Source organism: Emydura macquarii, unplaced genomic scaffold (assembly GCF_026122565.2).
Source record: "Emydura macquarii macquarii isolate MOO-44397 ecotype Brisbane River unplaced genomic scaffold, CSIRO-AGI_Emac_v2 contig_1551, whole genome shotgun sequence".
Classification (NCBI taxonomy): domain Eukaryota; kingdom Metazoa; phylum Chordata; order Testudines; family Chelidae; genus Emydura; species Emydura macquarii.
Window position 1 is genome coordinate 21864969 of NW_027131688.1, and position 26640 is coordinate 21891608.

General features: G+C 39.9%; 2 long non-coding RNA genes across 2 annotated transcripts in view; one reads left to right on the forward strand and one right to left on the reverse strand.

Moving 5' to 3' along the window:
• The window catches only part of LOC137157644 (uncharacterized), a 147449-nt gene that overhangs the window by 26384 nt on the left and 94425 nt on the right, over positions 1–26640 (reverse strand). The gene's annotated exons all lie outside the window — the stretch shown is intronic.
• Positions 13725–26599, forward strand: LOC137157640 (uncharacterized). The gene is made up of 2 exons (XR_010921165.1): positions 13725–13887; positions 26445–26599. It is a non-coding gene; the product is annotated as an uncharacterized lncRNA (long non-coding RNA).

Genomic DNA, 26640 nt, shown 5'->3' on the forward strand with positions numbered 1-26640 from the left:
AAGGAAAGGAATGAGTGAAATCATCAGGATAAGGACAATGGACTTCTAAACAGCAGACTTTAACAGATTCAGAAAACTGGTAAAAAAGGTCCCAAAGGAAGAAAATCTAAGGAAAAAAAAAGGGTTCAGGAGAGACAATATTAAAGTCACAACATCAAACTATCTTGATGAGAAAGAAGCATAGGAAGAATGGTAAGAAGCCAATATGGCTACATCAGGAGCTCTTTAATGATCTGAAAATGAATCGTACAAAAGGTGGAAACATGAAGGAATTGCTAAAATGATTACAACAGAATAGCACAAGAATGTAGGGACAAAATCAAAAAGGTCCTGGCCTCAGTTAGAAGAGGTTCTTTAAATACATTAGAAGCCAGAGAAAGATGAAGGAAAGTGTAGTTCCACTACTTAGCTGAGAAGGAGAGCTAATAATGGACAACATCAAGAAGGCCAAGGTGTTTAATGCTTATTTTGCTTCAGTCTTTGCTAAAAAAGTTAAATGTGAACCAGTTGCTTAGCACAGTTAATATTAACAAGGGAGAAGGAACACCAGCTAAAATAGGGAAAAAACAAGTTAAAGAATTGTGACATACCTGGGAACAATCTAGATAAATGAGCAGCTGTGCCACCTTTGCCCTACAATCTTGGTTGCCTTATGGTGCCTTGTTGAAGGAGGTCCCATGTGGTCCACTCACAAACAGCTTTTTAACATGCAAGCACACCCTGAGTGTTTGTGTGTAACTGCAGCTTGCCAGCCACACTTGAATTACACTCTGGCTCTCACCAGCTTTGGTTATACTGCAGGGTGACCCCAATACACACCCAGTCTTAGATTTCCCCCACATAAATATACGTCCTGTACTGCCTATCCCTCTCCTGGACAATACAAGTTTATATAAAGTCCATTATTTCTTTAACAGAAATAATATGCACACAACTTGCCACCACAAATGGAATTTCCCAAACACTTCAATCCAAACACACTGAATTAGATAAAACAATAAAACAAGTTTATTAACTACAAAGAGAGAGCTTTAAAGAAAGTACAAGTAATGAAGCATAAAAGTCAGAAATGGTTAGAAGAAAAAGATAAAACGCAACTGGTGCTTAGTTTAACAAACTATGTTAAATTCAAAGCAAAGTTTTCTAACCACATGCTTTTAGCAGTCTTACTGACCAAACTTCTTAGGTCAGGCCCTATTCTCCCAGAATCCAACTAATGCTTCCTTTTTCACTTCAGGTGCCATGAATATGATGGGCAGAAAGAGAGAGATTAATGTCTTGAGATGTTTGTCCCTCCTTTAATATTTTCGGTTCCCCTCTTGAAAAACATTTCCAGCTGGGTACCAGGAGAAAAATATCTGTGGGGAAGGATGTTCCCTGCTGCTTTTTCCTCACCTGTTTGAGCTTCTTTTGTTTTCCTTCCTGCTTGATAACTCTGTTTACTGCTTAAATGCAAAATAAGCAGAGCAAACATTCCTTTGTTTAAGACAGAGATGTTCACTAACTTCAGTTTAGAACATGTGTTAATAATACCATAGAATTGAATCTTATATCTTTACATACAATGTTGCCACACATATTTTACCAGGACAATAATGATCAGCAAATTATAAGTTTTTAAATGATATCTCACCAGATGTACTTTGTACAAAGTTTATTATAATAGTGTGTAGGGTATGAATACAGAGTACATTCTGTCACAAGAATATCTAGGTAAATTAGAGGTATTCACGTTGGCATGGCCTGACTAAATTCATCCTAAGGTACTTCAGGAACTAGCTGCAGCAGTCTCAGAACCATTAGCAATTATCTTTTCAAAATCACAGAGGAGGGGTGAGGTCCCCAAGGACTGGAGAAGGGCAAACATAGTACCTATCTTTAAAAAGGAGAACAAAAAAGACTCAGAGAATTATAGGCTGGTCAACCTAACTTCAATATCTGGAAAGACACTAGAACAAATTATTAAACAGTCAATTTGTAAGCACCTAGAGGATTTTGTTTTAATTTTCACCAAAAAGTTTAATAGCGATTGGACAACTTACTTAATGAATACCAGCGAAAATGAGGTAGGGTCAGAGGCTAACATAGGGAAAGAACAAGTTAAAAATTACTTAGACAAGTTAGATGTTTCACGGTCACCAGTGCCTGATGAAATGCATCCTAAAATACTCCAGGAGCTGACTGAGGAGATATCTGACCCATTACTGGTTACCTTCAAAAAGTTATGGAAGGCGGGAGAGATTCCAGAGGACTTCAAAAGGGCAAATATAGTGCCAATCTATAAAAAGGGGAATAAGGATATCTCAGATAATTACAGGCCAGTCAGTTTAACTTCAGTATCTGGAAAGATAATGGAGCAAATAGTTAAGCAATCAATTTACAAACATCCAGAAGATAATAAGGTGATAAGTAACAGTCAGCATGGATTTGTCAAGAACAAATCAAATCAAACCAACCTGATAGCTTTCTTTGACAGGGTAACAAGCCTTGTGGATGAGGGAAAGTGGTAGATGTGCTACATCTTGACAGTAATAAGGCTTTTAAGGCTGTTTCACATAACCCTTTCATAAACAAACTAGGGAAATATAACCTTTATGGAGCTACTATAAGGTGGGTGCATAACTTGTTGGAAAACTGTCCCCAGAGAGTAATCATCAGTGGTTCACAGTCAAGCTGGAAAGGCATATTGAGTGGGGTCCCACAGTTATCAGTTCTGGGTCCAGTTCTGTTCAATATCTTCATCAGTGATTTAGATAATGGCATAGAATACACTTATAAAGTTTGAGAACGATACCAAGCTAGGAGGGGGTGCAAGTGCTTTGGAGGAAAGAATTAAAATTCAAAATGATCAGGACAAACAGGAGAAATGGTCTTAAGTAAATCGGATGAAATTCAATACAGACAAATGCAAAGTACTCCACTTAGGAAAGAACAATCAGCTGTACACATACAAAGTGGGAAATGACTGTCTAGAAAGGAGTACTATGGAAAGGGATCTGAGGATCATAGTGGTTCACAAGCTAAATATGAGTCAATAGTGTAACATTGTTGCAAAAAATGCAAACATCATTCTGGGATGTATTAGCAGGAGCGTTGTAAGAAAGACACGAGAAGTAATTCTTCGGCTCTACTCCATGCTGATTAGGCCTCAGCTGGAGTATTGTGTTCAGTTCTGGGTGCCATATTTCAGGAAAGATGTGGACAAATTGGAGAAAGTCCAGAGAAGAGCAACAAAGATGATTAAAGGTCTAGAAAACATGACCTATGAGGAAAGATTGAAAAAACTGGGTTTGTTTAGTCTGGAGAAGAGAAGACTAGACTGAGGGGGGACGTAACAGTTTTCAAGTACATAAAAGGTTGTTACAAGAAGGAGAGAGAAAAATTGTTCTCATTAACCTCTGAGGATAGGATAAGAAGCAATGGGTTTAAATTGTAGCAAGGGCAGTTTAGGTTGGACATTAGGAAAATCTTCCTTATTGTCAGGATAGTTAAGCACTGGAATAAATTGCCTAAGGGAGGTTGTGGAATCTCCATTTTTGGAGATTTTTAAGAGTAGGTTGGACAGGCACCTGTCAGGGATGATCTAGATAATGCTTGGTCCTGCCTTGAATGCAGGAAAATTTCTTGAGGTCCCTTCCAGTCCTACAATACTATGATTCTATGAAAACGGTGATAAGTAATAGCCAGGATGGATTTGTCAAGAAAAAATCATGCAAAACCAACCGAATTTCCTTTTTTGACTGGTTTATAGGCCTAGTGGATATGGGGGAAGCTATAGATGTGATATATCTTGATTTTAGTAAGGCTTTTGACACAGTCCCACATGACATTCTCATAAACAAACTAGGGAAATGTAGTCTAAAGGGAATTATAAAGTGGGGGGCACAACTGGTTGAAAAGTATACTCAAAATAGTTATCGGAGATTCATTGTCAAACTTGGAGGACATATCTAGTGGGGTTCTGAAGCAACGGCACTGAAACCTCACTAGAAGTGTGTGTGGGGCACAATGCCCTGCCCCTCTCCATGGCCACACCTCTACTCCTCCTCTTCCTTCTGTGGTCCCACCCCCTGATCCTCCTCTTCTCCCCAAGACCCTGCCCTCTGGTTAGGCCGAAAGCTGGAGCTGGGCCATGGTAAGAACCACCCAAGAAGCCTAGGCCATTGTGAGAAGCCGGGAACCTTCCACCTGCCCTGGGCAGTGATCTGGGGTGCTTGAGAGCAGCTCCAGGCCCATGTCCCTGATCCCTGGAGTGTGCTGTCCATGACAGGTGGAGGGTCCAGGGTTCCCCACAGTGGCCTGGGCTCCCTGGATGGCTCTTACCATGGCCTGGCTCAAGCTTCCGGCCCAGTCAGGGGGCAAGGCCTTGTGGGGTGGAAGAGGAGGAGCAGAGATGGGGCTGTGAAGAGAGACTGGGCCTCATGGCAAGGGGAAAGCTAAGGTCCACCTCAGCCCCTACACAGGGAAGAGGTTGGTGCCACTGGCAAGGGAACTCATCACCTTATAACCTCCCCCACTGCAAAGTGCAGTGCCTGCCAGCACCACCCTGTGCCTGCCTGAGGCTTGCAGTTTGGGGGAGCAACTTGGCCCCATCCACCAAACTACACCTGTGTTAAAAAGTGGGTGGGCATGGTCCTTCCACTTTTAAAAGTGGAGGGTGGGGCAAGGCCCTCCTGACCCTTCAGTTCCTGTACCCCTGTCCTGGAGGTGTCTGTCATGAATCTGGTACTATTCAATATTTTCATTACTGACTTAGACAATGGGGTGGGGAGCATGCTTATGAAATGTGCCAATGGCATTAAGCTGGGAGGGGTTGCAAGCACTTTAGAAGACAGGATTAGAATTCAAAGTGCCCTTGACAAATTGGAGAATTGGTCTGAAATCAACAAAATGAATTCAATAAAGACAATGGCAAAGTATTACACTTAGAAAGGAAAAAAAGATCAAATACATCAGTTTAGAATGGGAAATAAATGACTGAGCAGTAGTACTGCTGACAATCAAAGGTTTATGGTGGATCACAAATTGAATATGAGTCAACAGTTGCAGAAAAGGTGAATATTCTGGGTTGTATTAAACAGGAGTTTCATAACATAAGACACAGGAGGTACTTTACCTACTCTACTTGGTATTGGTGAGGTTTTCAGCTGGATCATAGTGTCCAGTTTTGGAAAATGATAGACAAATTGGATAACATCCAGAGGAGCAACTAAAATGATAAAAGGTTTAGAAAACTTGGCCTATGAGGAAAAGTTAAAAAAACCCAACACCCTTGACATGTTCAGTCTTAGTAAGAGAAGACTGAGGTAAGACCTGGTAACAATCTTCAAATATGTTAAGGAGTGTTATAAAAAGAGGACTGTGATCAGTTCTCCATGTCCACCAAGGGCAGGATGAGAAGTAATGGGATTAATTTGCAGCAAGGGATATTTAGGTTAGATATTATGAAAATCTTTCTAACTATAAGGGTAGTTAAGCTCTGGAATAGGCTTCCAAGGGAGACTGTGGAATCCCCATCATTGGAAGTTCTTAAGGACAGGTTGGACAAAGACCATCCCTGAAATGTGTAAGAATACTTGGTCCGGCCTCAGTGTAGGGGGATGGACTTGATGATATCTCAAGGTCCCTTCCAGCCCTACAGTTCTATAAATAAGATCATGGGACTGAAAAATCAATTGTTTGCCCAACTCTGCTTAGTATCTGTCTCTCACTGCCATACCAAAAATAATGAACAGTTTTTCATTAAGTTAAACAGTTAAGTTCCTTAAGACTTTGGGGTACATCTTCCACCCAAAACTGTTGAATGGCATATATTCAATGTTTCTAGGTAATTTTCTTTCCTGCTTTTTATAAACAGCTATATTAGCTAGAATTCCATAACTCTCTAGTTGCTTAGACCTGTTTTCTGTAGTTTTCTTGTTAAAGACATTTTTAAAAAGCAGTCTAGTAGTTCTGCCATTTTTGGAGTTATCACAAGTTTCCCTGTTTTATTCATTATTAATCAACCTCCTTTATCTGTAATATTTTTTTGCCTTTTGCTATGTGGGGGAAAGATTTCTCCTACTCTGACCTTTCTTCTTTTAATTCTTACCCACACACCAGAATGTTCCAATGCATTTTGATCTCAATAGAAAAATAATAACGCAGAGTCTGAACCCATTTAGAATATAGAGAGCTATGCATCAAGGAGAAGCATTATAAAAGGATTAGTTTCTCATGGTGAAATCTATTCCACCTGCAAGAAGCCCAGCTGAGCTCTATGTAAAAGGAGTATGCAGTGATTAGAGAGATGAAATCTATCACCCCAAACCAGGGGTCAGAGCTGCTGATACTCCAGTCTATGGGCTGGGAGAGTGGTCACAGCTGTTCTCTGCCAGTTGTGTGGGATGCTGGAGACACTTTATTGCATTAGTTCTGATATTTGATTCTTGTCCCAGCTTGCCCTGATCCAGCCCCCAGTGTAGCCTTCTACCTTAGCCTAGGCAGAGCTCGTGCACAGGCTCTTCCATAGAATGTAGACACTCCTATATGGCTGCTCATTCAGCAAGCCTCTTACACAGCCCCTATACTGGTCTTAAACATTGTGAAGTGGTTTCTAACCAACCTTTTTCACACAGGTGAATTTCATCCATTTAAAGAAGAGGAACAACACTGGCATCTTGTTATTATACAGATGTGGTCAAAATACAAAAGTGGGCATTAGGAATACTTGAGATCTAATCCTTGCTTTGATACCAGCTCATTGTGTGCAAAGGCCAAGTTCATGAATGACTCTGCTTCAGTTTCTCCTGTGTAAGATGGGAATAGTACCGTTAACTGATCTCATAAAGGTGTTCTGAGAGTTAGTGAATATTTATAAAGCACTTGGAAAATGAAAAGGCTATGGGTAGAATTTTCAAAAGCTACTAAGACCCATTCTCAAGAGTCAATTAGGAGCATAAGTCCCCCCAACTTTCAGTGAAACTTTGGCATCTAAGTCACTTTGGGGTTTTGAAAAAAAAAATTATTGAGTATTTTGCTAACGTTTATAAAAATCATATTGAAGTCAGAATGACATTTTAGAGAGAGCAGAAAGAATGAACAAAATAATGCAGTTCACTTATGTTTGTGTATAAAACAGCATGATTGTGTCAAAGAAATATGAACTCATAGAAGGAAATGCTGGTATGTAGAGTTGGACTTCAAAACCAAGTAAAGGAAGACACCTTGGAAGCATTTCAGGTCCAGGAAATAAGCATCTCTTTAGTTCAGTAAATAAAGGTGTGTTTTTCCTTCATGTCTATTCATGATGCCTCATATATCACATTATGTGCTTTCTTTTCCAAATGTGTATAGGCACTTTCTGGAGAATAGGATCCATTTTTGCTTTGACTGTACCTTTGAATAGGTCTGGAAGTCTGAGCTCTGAAGCAGAAAGGCCAGTGGAGATGAACAACAGGGAACAGGTTGAATTGAACCCCCACAATAATATCCCGTTCCCACAGTTTTCATCAGTCTTAATTTTCATAGCCTATATTTTTAATTTGCTTAATCCCACCACTATTCCCATTTTCTTTTTCTCTTGCATGTGTTAAATCAGGAGATAAAAAGTGCTTATGCTGGTCTCACTTCTTGCTTTTAAAAAAGTGCAATAACTCACTTTCAGGAATTCCTGCTTGCTTTAAACTCCCTGAAAGTGTGCCAACAAAACCTGCTTTTAATTATTATGTAGAAGCTGGAGGAAGCCCTGTCAGGAAAGCAGTTACAGAGAGAGTCAGAAGTTTTAGTTATTCATTATCGGTTAATTTAATTCCTTTCTCCATGCCTGAAGTTTTCTGCTCAGACCAGAGGTCATTGCCTAAACTGCAGTATTAACACCTTGCTGGAGGCATCGAATACAAGCCATGGAAACTCTGATTAAGTCATGATAACGGAATTGAATCTTCTTGGATTCTAGCTAGTATGAGTGCAGAAATAGCTTTTAGAAGTAAGGAATGCAGAAAGACATTACCAGCTGATGTGTGTGAATTTTAATCCTTCTCATTGAAAGGTACATTACATATCCTTTCTGGTGTAAAACAGCATGACATATTATTGTAGTTCTACAAGAAGGGACATAGAAGATTTAAGAGGAAGATTAACTGGATATTCCTTCAGTCAAAGTAACTAATAAGAAAAGAAACTCCTCTGAGCCAATGAACATAAGCACCAGATGCCACAGAAATCTTCCCGACCACAATCTTAAACCAGAATTTTTAAACGGGGTGCTTAAAAATTAGACTCCTAAATCTATATCTAGACCCTTAATTATAAAAACTCATGATGGATGGTGAGTTCCTGAGCTCACATTACATTCATTGGGATTTGTGGGTGCTTGTCACTTAAATAGGGCTATTTATGCTGGTATTTAGGAGACTAAATATGGAGTAAGGAACCTAACTTTAGGCACCCACACTTGAAAATATTGTTCCTATTGTTTCCTAGAGGCATGACCACTTTCCATGAAATTACAGGAGCAATCCTGGTAAGGTCATTTTTCATTTTCAGGCTTCTTGGCCTGATGACAGCAGCCATTCAAAAAACTTAGAATCAACATCAGAGCAGCTTAAAAAGTAATTCACAATGATGGCTTAAAAATAGACAGAGCAGAAGCTAAATCCTGCTCATAGTCATAGGAAATTAGTTCTACCTGCATTTAGGCATAGGCAATGGGAAAGCCAGTTTGGAATGAACAAAGTGTGAGCAAAATGAAGAAGTTTGGGGTGCATTTAAAAATTGAGCCCAGCTGATTTTGTTTCTTGGATGATCTTGCTTATTAACATAAGCTTCCTGTGGCATCACCACCATTTCATTCTCACTCAAAAACTGTTGCTCCCACCTCTTCCTAAGAAAGTCTGATGTTGTCTCTAATATCCTGTGACAACCAGAGTGCAGATACCCAAAGGGGAAAACAGGGGTTTGAATCAAGAATAAGCAGTTGAATCAACTGATTGTATACAACTTTATTGTGCTATACAAATATGCCAATTAAGGTCTTTACTGAAGATAGTGTTCTAAACTTAATAGTCACTGAGATATATATCCAGGCCATGGTTATGAATTTATGTATGTAGAGAACTAGGCTCACAAACTTCAGCTCCGCCTCACAGCAGGACTGTGAGTAATCAGCTAGGGAAAGGCACCCTCAAGCCAGGTGTTTACACAAAACCAGACTCAAGGAATAATCCATTATACAACCCAAGAAAAGACAACAATAAGCCACTAAAGTTAATGGAAAGACATGGAGACATCTGGGGATTTCCCCACTTTGAATAAGACTGAAGAAAAAAATAACGGCAATACTTTTAAAATGTAAGGAGTTTGAAACAGGGGAAAGACCCACATAATTTTGCAAGTCATCGACTGATATCTCTGTTGTCTGCGCCATTCAAGGTGTGCCTTATTCTTTATTGCATCTCCCCACCAGTGGAGTCAATATTTATTATTGAGCAAGCAGACTTTTGGAGAGGGCAGAGCATCTGCATTCAATTGCTTGCTTTGACAACATTAATCAAAAATGGTTTTCAAAAAAAACCTGAAGAAGGGAAGAACCTTATTTCTGGACCCAACAGCAGAATATGACATGGTTTGGCATGTAAGGCTCTTAGTCAAATTCTCAAGAGCAGTCCTAGCATGGGTGGTCAATGTTGCTTGCTTTCTCCTCTGCAACAGATGTTTCCGAGTGCACCTGGGAGGCAGAATTAAAGCATGGAAAAGACAAACCAACAGTCTACCAAGGGTCTGTGCTGGTGTTGATGCTATTCACCCTGTACACAAACAAACTTTTACTCACCCAGTCCCACAAGTTCACATATCCCGATAGCATTTGCTTAGGCATCCAAGTATGGTCATTCCCAGAACCTGAAAATGCCCTGAAGGCTGACTTGATTGGCTGAATACTATAGTCAGTGGCATTTACAGCCAAGTGTGACCAAGATAGTTTTGAGTGTGTTCCACCTTTACAATGCCAGAGCAGATCAAGAACAGAATATCTTTCTCAATGGTCATTACTTGAAACTCAAGTCCCACCCATTCTACCTCAAAGTAACCCTAGACAGATCCCTCACCTATCTTAACCACCTGAGGAAAACTTTGGCTATGGTGAGGACGCATAACAACATTCTAAGCGAAATGGCCAGATCCCTCTGAGCAGGGGGTTGGACTAGATGACCTCTTGAGGTCCCTTCCAACCGTAATCTTCTATGATTCTTGGGGAGCAAAGGTTTAAACTCTCTGATCATCAGTTTAGTCTTCTGTCACTCTGCAGCAGAAAACTGTGCTCCAGTCTGGTTCTGTTCTTCTCACGTCAAGTTGGTTGACACCCAGCTACACCCAGCCATGTGCTTTGTAACTGGGATGATACCTGTACTGCGGCTCCCTGTATTAAGCAATGTCCCTCTCCCCACATCTGTCTACAGCCAGAATGGTTGAGAAGATCAGGGCAAACCTGAGCCTACCACTATACACAGACCTCCCCAACAAGAGTGTGCTTATCATTGAAGCATCTGTTGTGGGACCACTTCCTCTGCCCAGATATCTCTCTGACATCATTGTGGCATGAAGAATGGTCTGCAGCTGACATCAGAAACCAGTCTCTTCTAACTGACCCGACCATGCATATTCCCTGCTTTGATTTACCATGCCACTCATGAGCCTTTCTGAACAGATTTGGAATGGGCATAGGGTCAATGTACAGCCACCCATCATACCTGGGGCCAATGAGATCCCACATGTAGCTGGAGCCAAAGACAGACAACATCATACCTCACTGACGACTGCCCTCTGACCAGATTTGTTGGTGGTCTGAGGGCTCTGCACTTTGCTGATGAGGCTGCCGCAAATTGGCTTGGCAAGCTCCATTATCTTAGCAATGTTTTTCTCCCGCCGCTCGCTCCCAAACCACCTGTCTCATGGGAAATTCACTGATCACTTTTCATCTGGATTTCAGTCATTTTTGGAGGACTGAGTGTGCTTTTCTAAAATGGTTAATGACTACTTTGAATACCTAATCATGGGTCCCTCCTCCTATCCTACCTAATCTTCCTGCAGCTTTTACTAACCACTTTCACTGGTCACTCAACAATCCCTGAATGCTTCAAGCAATAAGTTCTCTCTCCAGAAATTTCATGGACTGTTCAGATAACTGTTGTCTTTAGGGATCTCTCTTTTGAAATCACTATTGTCCATAAACATATAATGAATATGCTTATCCTGAGATTGATCCATTTACCATGTTGCATGAGCAGCTGTAGTGCAGACTAACACTGAGGTGGGAAACCTTTATCCCATACAAATTGCAGATAAGTCCCCTGTAATACAAACAGAAATATCCTCAAGGCATAATAGGAAGGAGAGGGCACTGACTATAAAATGAGAAATAACTGGATTAATTTACCATAATTTATTAGAATTAAGAATGGTTCTTTTCTCCTTGTCTCCTTAAAATAGAGACAAACAGTTTAAAAATAAGCTATATAGTTTTGTGAGCAGTTTAATTTAGAACTACAAATGTTACTAAATTAAGGATAGCCAAGTCTTCTGCTTCAGGATTTATCTGATCACTACAGGGTCAGGAAGGAATTTCCTTCTCGTGTACACCATTACACCAGTGCATTTTGCATCTGCAGCAGGCCACTTCTGGAAGTGGAATACCCAACATGATGAATTACTATTGAGAACTGTCTTACCCCAGTTAGTTTCATAGAACACTCTACCTTTTGTCTATAAAAAGTTATAGACCCCAATAAAGCTATTCTTACCCCCCCTCCCCAAATAGTTTTAGGCATAACATCCCTCTATGCTTTATATGGGAATGAAATAACTGAAATGTGAAGTCAGATGCTGGCATGCTTGAGTACCATACGCCTGCTCTCCTAAGAGAGCAGAGCAGAGCATCTGGAGAGAGATGAGAGAATGTGGGTGGCAAAAGAAAAAACATCCAAGCCTGCAACTTAGAAAGATAATATCCTTACTCTATTTTGTGGGTCTCAGGAGTGATTAAGAAAACACTGGGGTTTTAAAAATATTGTTGAAGACTACAGAGTGACTCATAACACTTCAAAGAATGGAATTCTTGGAAGTTTCACTGTAATGGCAGAATGTAGACTGGAGCACAGCAGAACAGCAATACAAGAATGCGGTGATAGAGAAAGAACGTATCTGGAGAGGAAAAAAGAAGAGAGACTGAAGACTGGGAGAGGTGGCCAGACAATATAGATTATCGTTCACATTGAGGACATTATCATTCATATTGAGGACATGATACTGGTAGGGGCAGATTCATTGCTTTTCAGAATTTGATTGTACAGGCAGGGATGCTGGCCAATACTTAGCCATGTGTTCAGCCAAGGTGATTCTTAGGCATGCTGGTCAATCAAATACGGAATTCAAATTCACACCGCTACGGGAATGACTCTACAAGAGCTTTTGAGGAACTTTTTGATGAAGCGTTTTTATTTAAAAAATCCCAGTTAATCAAAACCAAAATTTTGTGTGGAATGTGTTGGTTCTCACAAAATTTTAATTGATAAAGATAGCATTTTTTTAAAGACTGATAGAACTCTCTCAGAGGCCACTCAGGTTAAACGTTAGATAGTGAGGGGTGTTTAAAATAAGTGTCACATGCCACATTTTCGTCATTTTATAAATTTGGAGTTTTTGAAGAACGAGCTGCAGCAGCACTTTATAGAATCTTGTTTTTAACTATTTGACAGTAGAATAAATTGTTACGCAGTGTCTTGGATGAATAAGAGACAGACATAAGGGCTCTGACTATTTAGAGCTCTGCAAGAATAGTGAAACAAAAGTTTGATGTTGTATCTTCTTTATAAAGTTGGTCCCTGTCCTACAAAGTATTGAGACTGGGCGACAGCTGAACAGTACAGAAGAGGATGAATGAGTTCAAATAATTTTTGTGTTCATATTATTTGGTGTTCCTTAGTATTCAAATGGCCATTGGATATTCATAAATCTGAAGTGTTTGAGTAAATGATTATTCACCTGAAAATTCATACCAAATAAGTATTATTTGCTATTCTCTTTTTAAAGACGTTTCAGGCATGAGGGAGCAGAAACTATACAATGTGAGTGTGACAGGTTGCTGGGTAAAGACTGCTAGGTCAGCCCCCATCATGCAAGCTCCCACTGTAGAAGGTAAATTGGAGCTGGCTGGGGACATCCAGCATCTAAGGAGACAATCAGAGACAGCTGCCAGCAATTCGCGTGGGGCTGTATAAAGTAAGCTAAGGAAGCAGGAGAAGGTAGCTAGGAAGGGAAGTACAGTGGTGTCTTTTCACTCCTGGGGTGAGCTGCTAAGAGAGCAGATGGTGTACACAAATAGTGGTGGAAGCGCTTGTAAAGAAACCTGCACCAGTGGTTATGGAATCAAGGGTCTCTGAGTGAGTTTGTGACCAGAGAAAGGGCAGGGGCACAGAATGCCCTGCTATATGTGGGGACTTGTCTGGGACCTGTGTGCCAGAGCAAGAGTTTGGCAGCCTGGCGATGGAAGAGACCCTGCAATGGCTGGTAAAACAGTAGGAGGAGGTACAGAAGATGATACAAAGCTTCCAGCAATCCCACCAGCTGGAGAGCCAGGCCTTCGTGAGCTGCCAGGCTGAGCAGCAGCAGAGCTTGCTGGACTTTATACGTGAACAGAGAGTCACCGTGAGGTCACTCATCCCATACCACAAATAAGCAGGTAGTCTAAATTATTGGTTTACAAGTGCTAGATTGAAATTTGTTCACAGATAAGTCAGTGAATTGTTATGAATACATTAAAAATCATAATCAGCTCAAGAATGAGACATGAACAGGAAAGAGACTAAACAAAAAATTCTACCAGACAGCCCGAGCACCATCTCAAGTCAGTAGGTAAGAAATGCTTAATGTATTAAATAGTTAGCATAAGTTATTCATTTTTAATATTGCCAGTCCTAATATGGATTTCAGGATAAGATTTATTTTAAAGCTGAACATAAATTGAGTTGGCAGACTCAAACTTGGTGACAATCTGCAACTCAAGGTGACATAAGAGTCCCCTATCAAGACAGGTTGAACCCCCCCACCCCAAAAAAACAAAAAACAAACAAACAAAAAAACCCAACCACCATACACCATGAACTGAACCATTGCAAATATTACATTTCAGCAATTATGACAATACAGCAAGACAACCTGCATTTTCTGAACAGGTGGCAGGTAAGTTTAAGTCATGGCTTGGAAACATTTTACTGAGATACCCAGTTATGGATAGACAGCTCAATCTAAATACTCAAGTTAATATTGCACTTTTCCATTGTTGTACATAGTTTTGGTTTTTTAAATCTCAAATGACTCAGAGCGGTATCCTTCATGATGAATTTACAACAATCAGCAAAAAGTCACCTTTGATTGTCTGTCTGTATCAAACCAGCAGCTGATATTAATCCCATCGAGTAATGCTTTTGTTTGGCCTTATTAAAGAGTTAAATGCAGAGGCCAAAGATATCCTTAGTTGTCTCTTGACTTGCGCAAACGTCTTGGCTTGAGAGTTGACTTCTTTTCCCAAAGACTGGATTGTTGTATTTACTAGTGATGGTATATTCAACAGAATGGATATAAGTATCACAAACAGATGTATACTGATTTAATGCTTGGTATTAAAATTAACACATGGTATTAAAAATCAGTGAGTAGAAATCACTTCCAAAACAGTAGGCAGATACACCAGCTGGGAAGATGAACTGAAGGAGAGTTTAGAGAGAGTTTATTTTAAGTTCCTTTCCTCAGGACTGGCTTTATTAAGATAAAGAAGACTGTAAAACAGGACCAGACTGATAGAAAACACAAGGTAACAGTCAGCAGCTGTTTTCCCAGTTTCCAAAAAGCAGTGAAGGAAGAATATATGCCTTTCCACTTAGGTGGCCTCCCATAAAACACAGTCCCCTTTTCTTGTATAATCCAACCACACATCACTCAGCTGATGGTCAGGGAAACTTGGATTCTACTTATAACCCCTTGTCGCAAAACTGCTTCCTCAACACACCCAATCCTAGCTAGATATGGCATTACAGTACCTTTTGCCTCAGTTTCCCACCTTCTTTTGGCATATTCTGGCCATAGGAGTGTCCTAGTCTTCCACCCTCACCACTCTAGAGAGTCCAGCCCCTTCTGAAGGTGGAGAGTCTTCTATCAAAGTCTAACAAAGACATGACCACAGCCAGACCTTCAGCCCAGCAGATCACCTTTTCCTCACAGGCACACTTCAGCTGTGACAGTCTTTCCTCACACTCATCCCTATGCCTCCTACCACCCCACTGTCCTGGGATTGATGGACACTGCTCCCACTCAAGAGTTCAAGCAGGCTGCAGCTCACCAGGGATCCTGCCTCCAATCAAGCATCTAGCTCACTTGGGAGTAGTCTGTCTGCTTTTTTCTCCCTTCATGCTTTTCAGCTTTCTTTCAGAGTATTTCATAGAGGCAGGGCAGGGCACAGTACTTCTCACCTCCCTTCTCTAACTGGGCTCACCCAACTTCTTATGAAAATTCCCAGCTCTTCCCCAGAGGTCTGATAACTAAGTTCAGCCACCTGATCACCAGCTGACTGGAATCAGCTGTATGGCAGCAGGGAGTGATCTGTCACAGGCTGAACTCTTAAGGGTCAGCCAACCTGTGACACCTTTTATATGTTGGAACTTAAGGAGTAAGTTTATATGCTAAAGGTGATTTAGGTAGGACTAAAACTTTGGCCCTTAAACCTCTGTACAAATTTCTTGCCAAAGGTCAGAGAAACCAAGTCTGATGGAATTTTAAAGAACATAATTGCGTATTGGCTAAAAATGTCCTATCAGTCAGTGTTCAGCAGTTTCTTCATAGTTTGTCCTTAGCCCCTGTTTACACTGAGTAAATTTGCACCAAAGTAGTTGCATTTCAGAGCAAAACTGATGTGGAAACACTGCAGTAATGCAAAGCAGGGCTCAAACCAGTGTTACCAGCTGAAACTGCACTGGTGTAAATCCCGCTTTGCATCTCCATGGCTGTAGTTCCACTCATGGGTATTTCCTTAAGTTAGACGGGACTGTGGAGATCATACATGCTCACCACAAAGCCTTCACATTTATCTCCAAAAGTCATGTGTGCTGCAAATTGTATGCACCTAATCTCAGATGTAGGGTGCCTAAAGCCAAGAAGATGACAACCTAAGTCAAGTTAGGGAAGTTTCCAGGAAATTTAAACTGAAGAATGTTAGAAATAATCAAACAGGTTGTCCCGGGGGTGGACTGGGGAGACGGAACCATTTATTACTTGCTCATTCCACCTCGACGTCGTGAGTGAGCAACGAGTGGATTACTTTACAATTCTTTTATCCATAACAGCATGTAAATTTATACATTTTCAGCAACTCCCCATAGACCCTTATTTAGTTACACTGACACCTATACAATGAATATTAACAACTACATAATGAATATAATTATACCCGCCCGTTTGTTGTTTACAGGATTACCAAACAGAGGTCAGGCACATCACCTTGAAACTTACTAACATTCTTTAAAATATACTGTATGCAAAGGAGGGAAAGAAGATAATGCTGTATTCCCACCAAAGACCTTGAACAGAAGGGAGAATAGTTATTTGTTAGTCTCATTCCTTGCGCAAAGGAAAGACGAGAAAGAAGAGAGATAACAGACTCTAGCTAAAATTTACACCAAGTAACAGAAACAAGGTTTTGCCTGTGCCATGACTCCATTCCCTGTAGCTTAGGCCTGATTACTTGTCCAGCTTTTAACTCTTTACTCTCCTACAAAGAAACATAGTGTTTGTGGCTTTGGGAAATATAAACATAATTTTACAGCTAATGCAATATTGTCCTTTCTTCCTGGCTACTGTACTGTACTGCTAGGAAAAAAGCAGTGTTGGAAACAGAAAAGCACAGCCATGGCAAAGTGTAGTCTATCAGCAGGCTTATGTTCTCTTCTAGATACTTGATATTTTTTTTACATTTTTATATTTTCACAGTTTATAGCACATGAAGGGTACACTTAAGGTACATATACACTGACACTCCTTTTGGTGGCATGTAGAGTACATACATTGCATGCCCTTCTAGCACGGATATAAACAGCAGTATGTAGATGGTGAGGCACTGCTTAGGCAAGTAAAGACATCCTTGAACCCTATGGGTATGTACCTGGGTATGTACTCTCCACTTGCCCAGGATGTGCCTCCTCACCTACATTGCTGTTTCTACCGGTGTAGTGTCTGGCAGCTGCCTCCCTGCTTCTGGGCTCTTTCCCCACTGAAGGGAAAGGCTCCAGCAGGGGGGAAAGACTTCGGCAGTGAGGAGGCAATGGGGAAATCTCCCAGCAATCGCCAGCTACTAGAGCCTTTTCCCACCACAGGGACCTGCTGGAGCCTTTCCCTGCCTCAGTGAAAGTTTCCAGCAGCGGGGAAAGGCTCCAGCAGCTCCCTGCTGCCGAGCCTTTGCCAACTGCTTCCCTCGTCAGAGCCTTTTGCTGACATGTAACTACATTTCGCAGTGTGGACGCAGCCTGCTTTTCACTGTAGCGTGTAGCTGCACAGATGCGCTGCCTCAAGAAGTGTGCAGTGTAGACATAGCCTTATTGACAGGATGTGGACCTGTCCCAAACTCTCTCTCTTCCAGTTGCATGATAAAGATATGCAACTGTGCTTTAGTTAATCTCCCTGGAGGCTATTTGTTCGCTGCATCCACACTTTTTCAAAGAAGTACCCAGCATGCACCAACTTTTCAACATTTAGATGCCATGAGGCTTCAGCCAAAGCCCACTGAAGTCAATGGAAAGGCTCCTATCAACTTCAGTGGGCTTTGGATCAGACGCATAGTAGCTTAAAGGTGTACTATATTGCAGTGGAAATCTGTGAAACTACCAGCTAGCTGGCTGTGGGATGTGAAGCTCATCATACTCATAGAAAAACATTTACTTTGTATGAATCTTATTCATTACTTCATGCAAAACATGCATGTACACTGTTATTAAATAGTTATGCTACAGGAACATCCAGACGACCCAGTCGGAATGAGGGCCTTGTTGTGCTGGGTGTTGTACAACCATAGGCCTAGATCCTACAAATGAATGCACCTGGGCACAGCTGTGCTCGTGCTTGAAATCAATGGGGCCCTGCATGAGTGGAGGCTTGTGTCCAGACACATTCATTTGCAGGATCTAGTCCACAGAAGTAGTTCACACCCTGAAGAGCTTATGCTCTAAGAAGAAGAACATATGGAAGGTATGGGGAAGAAAAATAATCAAATATATACAATTTATATATCCATCTATCTGCATTTACATATAAATAAATAAATTAAATAATATGTATATATAAAATCAAAAAGTAATAAAAAAGGCACCAGCCTCAAATGTGCAAAGAAGTAAAAATAACAACTTTTACCCAAATGGCCAAATATTGCTCATCCTAATGACCCTGAAATCCACCTCAAAAAACAATAACAAAATAAACTATAAAAAATAACGATGGTCATGCTTGCAGAACACGGGTGATTAATAATCACACCAGGATGCAAATGCAGCATGACAAAGCAAAACCCATAAAATGGTATAAAAGCTTACCCCTGTAAGAAAAATACCAAAAAAATAAAAACGTTGGGTTTGGTTCTACAGTCATCCTCCAGGAGCATCGGTGCGCACCGACGAACCCCTGCTACCTCCCTCATGATTAGCCACCTGGCCAGTGGACTAACACAAGCAACTAAGGCTGGTAATTATACTCCATCTTTGTAAAATGGTGTTTGTGTGTGTGTGTGTGTGTGCGTGCAATTGCTTTTTAAATTTTTTGTATTCACAATAAACGTGGCGTATTGCCTTGTCCCTCTGAATAAAACCCTGCTGTTTATAAGTATAACAACATTTCCTATGTATATATTTTAGTTTTGCAATTCCATAAATAAATCAATATTGATTTTCTCCAAATCCCCCTCAGTTGCCCAACCAAGCTAGCCACAAAACTTTGACAATTCATTCAACCAACGAACCAGACAAACAAAATAAAATTTTCAGTTAATTTTTTCATTGAATTTCCCTCCCCCATCTTTTGGCATGCTCTGCTCAATTGCCCCTCAGCCTACCCTAAACACTGGCTGGTTTCTTGTAGATAATATGATGCAAAGAGTCTCGAGAAGGCATCTAAAAGAGATGAGTGATAACCTTGCAGATCACTTGAGGGAGGCTGTTTCAGACACTTATTGTCCCACAATTACTTTTGTTTCCTATTATATCTCTGACCTTATCAAACAGGTAAAACTTTATCAATACAGCTTCATCTTATAGTTGTATATTTGTGATATTACACACCAAATTTGATTAAAAATTAATTTAAAAAAATCTATGAACTTCAGAAAAACAGAGCTACAATGGTAATTACTTTACTGGATATATCTTTTAGAAAAGAAATACACAACTGAAAGCAAAAATACACTTGCAAAGAGTAGTGGAGAAAATGTCAGATTCAGTACCACTTGATACTTCATGTGTCTCTAGAGCCATTTGCTATTCACTTGACATATAGTCTAGTAGAAGGATCCTAACTCTTATTGATAGTCAGAAGAAAAAAGAAATAAACTTGGTAATTTGCCTAGATTTTAATACAGTTATCACTTTCTCAAATAAATGGCTCCCTTCAGAAAATGCACCCCCTTCCCTGCTTTGTCCTAATATTTTTGGGCTAATTTTGATCTCTGTTTGAAATTATACGCATGTGTCTAAGGAATTGGTAGCACAGTATGTTCTCTATGTCCATGTGCTGAAAATCTGGCTGACAACAGCCTCATGCTGTATTCTTTCCTGATTGTCCTTCATCACAAATGTTAAGTGATGCTATCAAATAACTTGAAACTTTTTGTGTTGCTCTGCATTGTGTGGTTTCCAAAATTTCCTCAACCCATAGCTCAGCAGCCTTAACACTATTTTAAAAAATCATAATAGATATCCACCTAATTTAATTTGTTACCACAGATATCAGTATCAGGTGAAATGTGTGGTTTTGTGGATTTTTAAACATTTGCTCCCTGGGCTATACAAGAAGAATTTTTATTTTTAGGAGTTATTTCTATTATCTATTTCTATTTCTATTTGGAACTAACAATGGGCACTGACATAAAAATACCATAGACATAAAGGTATCGGGACTTTGGAAAAGCTTTGGCTATTTTACTACAGTAACTATAGTGTTGGAAGGGAGCAGCTTCACTGTATAAAGAGCTGGTGTGAATACTGTGATGTATCATTTACCATCCAGGAGAGATAACATCTGATATAAACTGGAGATATTAAATAAATATACTCAGATTAATATTGGGGCTACAAGGGAATTACATACTGTCTAACCAGTTAGGCAAGAACAGCAAGAAGCCCCCAGGAAAGACCTGTAAATATGTAAATGGACTGTTTTCTAATCAAGACATCTTGGAATAGATGTGAAGCTAAGTGATATATTCAAAGATTCTGGGTCAGATCCCCATTTCCAGTCAAGTGGTGTTTGGTGCATGACCTTCAATGGAGCAGGTAGTGGGGGAAGATAATTTTAAGTCACCTTTCCACTGCCCTGATCTTTAGCCTTACTGGGGATCAAACCAGTCCAGAGTATAATTTAGAGCAGACTAGAGATTACTCTAAATTGTGCCAGACTGACAGATGTTCGCCTGCCCCCGTCAGATGGCCCATCCAGGAATGACTCCTAGCCCTGTGGATGGATGAGATAGAGTTTGATAGGCTAAATTTACTTCATCTGGGGACTTCCCTTGTGTTAGGGGAATCCCAGCTGCTGTGTTAGGGAAACTCTCCATCCTCTTTGTGCTGCAGGACAAAGGAGACAGGGTCAGAGGTCAGGGGCAAAGCTCAGGTCCAGAGTGTCTACATCTAACACCAAGCCATGCTCAAAGGGATCTTTTGAAATAAGATGTGTTAAATGAGAGGAAATTTAAAATATACTTCCGATCTGGGAATGAGGGTTATTCAACTAATATTGGAGACAATGATATAAACACGAGGCATAAGACAGAAAAAGGAAATGAGCCATGAGCTTGGAGAGAGACACAAGAAAGGCCGAACAGCCTCTATGTTAGAAACACACACACACTCTATGGATCAGACTGTGTAACCCTTACCTCACACAACTAGTAAGATTGATTTCAGTGGGACTAAAAGGAGAAAATATTCACCAGTGTGAGTAAAGGTTGAGCAATCTGTCCCTAAGAAGTGAAGAATTCTTGCTTAAATCTATAGTAACTAGAAAATTTGATCTCGTCTAGCAAGGTTGTTTCCATCACTGGATATTTAGTATAATCACTTTTGATTTTTGTTTTAAAATAAACTACTATATTTAAGATCATTTTGGCAGGTGGGGTAACCACTGCAGGCCATATTCAAAGACCTCTGGGGAGACAGGGGGAAGGCAAGACAAATGGGAAGTTGCTGGAATACTCAGTTAAGTAGGCGTAAGAGGAGTGCCGATTTTCCAAAGGTGCTGACAGGACTTTGTCTATTGCTGGTTGGACAGGGAGGGGGAGATTTTCAAAGACACAAGAGTAGTTATGGGTCCAACTCTCATCCAAAGTCAATGGGTTTTGGATGCCTAACTCTCACTGGTGTCTTTGAAAAATCTCTCCCTGAGAAAGCTTGAGGGGGGAGGGAAGGGCAGGCATGGCTGACAGAAGAAAGCTATAATACCAAAAATAAATAAATAAATAAATAAAAAGAGACACATTAGCCAAGTGTAAGGAACTTTATACGGAGGAAGACAGCTAGAGTTAGAAGAGTTCAGATAGTATAAGCAAGATGTAGTATGTTGATGAAATTTGCTGATGATATAAACTGCTGAAGGGGTGTAGGACATGGGCAATACCCAGTGAGGAACAACTTCCAGTTGAGAATGACTTCTTAAGCTATAAATGCAGATGAATTGGGTTGTTTTTTTTGTTTTTTTTACAATTCATTGTAGAAAAATTGAGAGTTTGAACTGTTACAAAACATAAATACAATGGTCCAGATTTTGATCATAGTTTGATCCAGTGTAAATCTGGAGTGACTACATTGATGTCAGTGGAGTTACTACTTTGTTAAACTGGTGTAAGAAAGCATTTAATCAGGTCCGTTGTTTTCCTGCAAGGGTGTACAGAGCTCAACACTCTGACAGCACTTAGCAAATCATCAATAAATAAATAAATAAATAAATAATGGTAGCTATCCCTTGTGGGTGGAAGGAAGCATAAAAGATATTAATGTTAGATTTAAGAATTGCTTGCAGGAGTATTTGAGTGTTTCATTTCCAGATTTGTGCCTGCGACACTGTTTATTGTTGGACTAGTTTTACTTCTCTCTTTTCTTCCAGATGATTTGAAACAAAGTGCAAAAACAAAGAATAAAAAGGTGTTGTTTTTTTTTTAATGAATAAGATCTTTGGCCTACTTGTCATAAAATATCTTCCTTTGCCCAGCATAAATAATTAAAACAAATGTGTGAGCTTTTTGCTGTATACATTTTGTAAATAGAATAACATAATATTTAGTAGTTGGATGCTAATTTTTTTCATTGTGTCTCAAAATGCACCAGATTGCATTATGTTACATCACAGTTATATATTTTTAATGTCTGGAAGCATGTCCTAAGATACCCCTTAGATCACACCACAAGTTCCTTCCGATTTTACCCCTCCAAGCTTGAACACTGAAAGTGTGATTATGTTGAGTATAACTCAATTAACTATTGACAGGAACAGGTAATCATCACTTAGATCTTTCTCTGTTTGATATATCTCTTTGCTGTCTTTTGACTTCTGTTTGTCATACAGTTTGGGGGGGGGGGAGAAAAGCTAATAACGTGTTTTAAAAATAGCATGTTTCTCAATACACTGTAGCAACTGGAAACACTTCTGACACATCTGAGCTTTTCAGAAGTGGAGCATATTGTTCTAATCTAATCGAAACAACTCTCCCTGAGAAACCTCAGTGGATATATGCTTATGATTTATTTTGCGTGGAGGATGTAACAGGATCAGATAACTTTGATTGTACAAAAGGGAAAGTGTGATCTCTGTCAAGGATTCCTGGCATTCACAGAAAATGTATCTTGTGCTACTCATGAAAGGGAAAGTGATAGATAAGTGATCTGCTTTCTGTTTAGAAATGTGGATTTGAAAACTGATTTATTTAAAAACAAAGGAAAAGGCTTGACCTCTGATAGCCATTTACCCAAGTTTGGTATATCTGAAGGTATGCTAGGGGCATCATCCTTTAACTATAGAAGCCACTTAAGGGCAAGGACCACTTGCTTCCACATTTTGTCTGTGTGGAAATCATTTTATGAGCCAGAAAATGAGAGTGAGTCTGAGCTAGAGAACTGCACAAAACTCCAGGCTTTAATGAAAGTGTGCCAGAAACATGGGAATAAAAGATCCGAGGAGCGAGAAAGCAGAAGGTGAACTTTATAACAAAGCAAGGAAAAACTAAAATCTGGAAAGAATTCTACTAGCCAAATTCTGTCTTCATAAACTGTGCAGCCTCAATGAGCTCTTCATGATATTTGAACAAGACTGTGAAGAGCCCCGTTAGCTGACACAATGTTGACTATGACTAACAGGTCTGTTTAGATCATGGCAAGTTGTGTTTAGCATTATGTCAGCTAATCATGTCTAACTGCTGCTGGGATCTGCATTTAATCATGATTAGCAGACCTGATGCTGAACACAACTTCTGGTCAACACTGAAACTGTGTGCAGCATCGTGCTAGCTAATTGTGTTTAATCGCTGCTGGGACAAGGATTTCATCACAATTAGCTGATATGATGGTGATCTATATTAACTGCATTGTATCAGATAACTTGACTCTTTATCATTGTTTTCAAACAATAAATTTTTCTAGTGAAGGCAGGAATGTGGCTGCACAGGGTGCATATCATATAAAGTTAATGGTAGTAGGATTGCACAGATATGGATTGGGTCAGAATTTTTCTGTTTATTTATTACAAATTAACCAGAAAGGGAGACAATTTGGAATAGCTCTGGTTTGCACTAAACTCTTGTAATTGTCTTAGGTTTTCTTTATTCAAACTGATGTCCAAAGTCTCTGTTTTCACAGTTTTGACTTCTTTTCTCAGTCCAAAGGCCAGGTGCCAGTTGGGATGGGTCACAGAAGGTAGCATATATTATCTCAGGATACCTGTACAGGTAAGGGAAACAGTGGCTACTGTTAGGTCCTTGAAGAATAACCTAGCAATGCACTGAAAGAGGAGCACAGCAATGAACTCAAGATATCCAACTCCTGGGGTTAAGAAAGACTGGAGACTCTGTGCATTTCATCATAGCATCTGAACACCAATTGATACTTATCACTGGGCTTATTTCCTTTGAACCCTCTTATGTAAGTGCTTCATGACAGGTCACAGCAGTTCAGTTTATTTTCAGGTGCTGGCTCTCTTTCCTTCTGTTCTTTTTAAACAGAGGGAGTACATTGCTAACTGCTTTGGTTCCTTCCAACCCAGGAACAGTTTTAAAGGAAGAAAGTTGAACCTATCACTTTGAAAATGATATCCTTGTGGGAGAGGCAGCCTAATGTTTGCAAGACTAAGAAGTGATGATTGATATGCTGAGGCAGGGGAAAAGTGTTTGTTTTCTGGTTGGGGTTTACAAAATGAGGGGAAAGACTCCAACATTAAACCTAAGTGCTTTAAATGCATCCAGAGCTAGATAAACAAAATCCTTAGAAGTGACCCATTTAAAAGAATGAATTAATTTTTGACTTTAGAGTGCAGTGTCAATGGATAGATAAAACATTTATATTTAATGGTGATTCTTGTACCCTGGTTCCATGCCCAAATCAAAAGACAGAGAGTCAAAATAATGATGGTGGTGCTGTTGCAAAGTGCAGTCTTTTGGGTAATTCAAAAAAGAAATGTCCCCCTTGAGTCAGGGTTTTATTGCAGATGCTCAGATTAATCTTCACAGCCTGATTTTGGAAAGCAAACTATTCTTGGAGGTTTGGAAGATTTGTAAGAGCTCTTGTATGACTATGAGAAGCAGTTACCTCATAACCATAATCCCCCTGTAACCCACAGCACGAAAGATGGCCTGTGTTGTGTGTGTGACTAGTGCTTGTGACAGCAAATGAATTCAGCTCAGGGAGGTATGAAATGGATGGGGCTATTTGGTTTCCCTTTATCAAGATGGTAAGTTGAGCAGGCTCACAAATATGTGGAGAAGTATCATATTAAATGCATGGCTACAGAATGAAAAAATTAGAGTCTATGGCCAAAATTTTCTAACTTGGATGCCTAAAGTTAGGCACTTGATTCAATATTTTGGCACCTATATCAAAATGGCCTAATTTTTAGAAAAGCTGAGCGCTCACAGCTCCTATTGAAGTCATTAAGGGCTGTAGGGAGCCAACAGTTTTAAAATCAAGCCAGTTTGATTTGAGTGCCTAACTTTAGGTGCACATGTATGAAAATGTTGGCCAATATCTTTTTTGGTTGGATATGACAACTGATTTTTGAAAAGAGAAGCATTGTAATCTGTTTATAAACAGTCTTCTGCAAAGTTAGCAACTTACTTTGCACGATAGGACCACAAGTGCCTTAAAACTTGGGGGCTCCTATTTCTCAGATGGTCTAATCTTATATCGGGAAAATCTTTGTTAGATTTAATGAGGAAGATCCCAACAACTTAAATGTCTCACCCCCATCTTTCCTAAACCAGATTTCTATAGGAGGAGCTATTAAAGACATTACAAGAAGATGCCTTTATCCCAAAATGTTTTGATAAGTGTCATTAATAAATTTCCAATGGTCATTACTTATAGAATCATAGAAGTGTAGGATTGAAAAGGACTTTGAGAAGTCATCTAGTCCAGCTCTCTGTGCTGAGACAGCATTAAGTATAAACCTAGACCATCCCTGATAGGTGTTTGTCTAAGCTGTTCTTTAAAATCACCAATGATGGGGATTCCACCACCTCCCTTGGAAGCCTAATCCAACGTTTAATTGCCTTTGTAGTTAAACTTTTCCTAATAGCTTACTTAAATCTCCCTTGCCCATTACTTCTTGCCTTACCTTCAGTGGACATGGAGAACAGTTGATCCCCATCCTCTTCATTACAGAGCAGCCCTTAAGGTATTTGAAGGCTTATCAGCCTCCCTTCTTTTCTGAGGGACTAACAATTTTTTAACCTTTTCTCATAAATCAGGTTTTCTAAGTCTTCTATCATGTGTTGATGGTTTCCAAAACTTATGTCCAAGGCAGAAAAAACACTATTTGGGCATAGTCACTTAGAGGTGTTGTTTCTGGATTCCTGGTGGGGCTTCCTACAGCTATTAAGAAGTCGGATGAATTAAATGTTTTAGCCTTTGTGGCTTCATCATAAATTAGCGAGGACTTATTTTCCCTTTTTGGTTTTACTGTAGAACTTCAAAGTGGCCCGTAATAATGAACACCAGCAACTTGAAATGAAATTGCTGTTTTCCCAAGGTTTGGGTTACAGGAAAGCCTGACGGATTGATGACACACAGCTGAAAATACGGCCAGCAGCCCCCGGGACCCCACTTATTTTAATACATTTCAGATTACTGAGCAGTTTGAGTCTGTCTGCTCTAGGGGATG